Here is a 1,761-nt window from a genome sequence, read left to right as displayed (position 1 = left end):
TGAGAGACTGTCAACTCGCGCGTTTCGACCACCATGGGCTCGCTCCTGAAAGGTATGGGTATGCTGAGTTGTATTCGATGATGTGAATTTTAATTCAGTCTAACATGGCTGAACCAATGAGATTGAGAGATTTCGCTGTGTTTACGTCTAAAGCGGAATCTCATTGGTTCAGCCATGTTTGACTGAATTAAATTTCACATAGGTAATATACAACTCGGGATATGCTGATGAAAAACGCCTGGAGGCATTAACCTCGCCTAGTCTACTATTATGGTTTTATTACGACCTTATATATACAGTATACACATTAGTAGCCTTTACTTAATTCCGAGTCTTTAATTATTTCACTGTTCTACAACGTGACTTTGTACGAAATTTTGGTAGAATAGCTGCCAGTTCCCTACTCCGTGGTACGTTTTTAACAAAGTTTCTAAACTGAAGTATATAATAACGTTTAAGTTAAGTACTAAAATAAAACACTGTTTTATAGTGTTAACGTACACCATGTCTACAATTCTATTGTTGATGGTGGTGAGGTTAGAGTATTATTATCTCTCTCTTATTAGGTGTTATTTGGATATTAGACACTATTCCGGGTCGGTATTTTAATTAGGTGCTTATTATATTAGAACACTATTCGGAATCTTAAACTTCGTACCCGATATAACAACGGAACTTCGTACCAAGCTGCACGTGTAGGAAGTACAAAAGGAGTAACCTTAACTCCGGATGTCTTTAAAGAAGGGGTAACGGGCGTCGGGGTCCATTACCTTTGCTTTTTGTCTGAATCTTTTTTATGTATCGTTGGTTATCTTTCATTAAGGGAGTTGCTACCGTTAGTTTTGTTAATGTTATCGTGATCTACTGTTTTCGACTACCTCGCTGTACAATGAGAAACCTAATTCGTAGGCTAGCACTTAAAGTTTTAATTTTTTTTTTTTTTTTTGGTTAGCGTTTCTTGTTAGAACAGAGTCTTTCCATACTGAAGTTATACTTACCGGATTATCAGTGTCACCTGATTCAGGTTTTTTCGCATAAACCCTATTGACGTTCAGTTCCTAAAAGTCTGATCTAGGTTCAAACTAATACTTGATCGTCTATGGATGGTAGAACAAAACTGAAGAGTACGGCGTATTACACTTCATGATCGTTGGTTACATGATGTTCGGACTCACTCTGGCAGTTGTCGGTAGTGCCTTAGATGTAAACGTATATGTTTAGTAAGCACTGGGCGGGCCTTATCTGCGGCCCAGAGGGGCCACGTTACGCTCGGCGTCAGTGTAAATGCGTATCATCGAGTGTTTTGCTCCTTATATCCCTTTAATTAGTTTCTTATCATTTTAGGAATTGTTATTTATAACATACTCAGTACAATATTTACATTGTTATTTACAAAAAGACCTCCCTTTATCGCACCTATACAGACGTTCTTATAGATAGTAAAAGACTAACCCCACTATATGTCAGAGAATCCGGTCGGGTGAGTGATAGTCCATCTGGATGTCCATGCCGACTTTTCTTAGGTAGACAGTCCGATGGACTATGGACTACTTCGCATGTGTCATTAGTCCATCTGGGGCTAGTCACATGGACAGCGGTCCAGATTGGACTATCACTCCACTGGCCGGAATGTTAGTTTATAATTCCATATAACATGATTGACCAGTAATGTATTACCGATGCTCTGGACCATGTATACGTGATTTAACAGGGTATGCAATGTATACCGATGCTGAAACATGTTAATGCAACAGTGTAATG

Source organism: Diaphorina citri, unplaced genomic scaffold (assembly GCF_000475195.1).
Source record: "Diaphorina citri unplaced genomic scaffold, Diaci psyllid genome assembly version 1.1 scaffold4604, whole genome shotgun sequence".
Classification (NCBI taxonomy): domain Eukaryota; kingdom Metazoa; phylum Arthropoda; class Insecta; order Hemiptera; family Psyllidae; genus Diaphorina; species Diaphorina citri.
Note: the sequence above shows the minus strand (reverse complement) of the source record.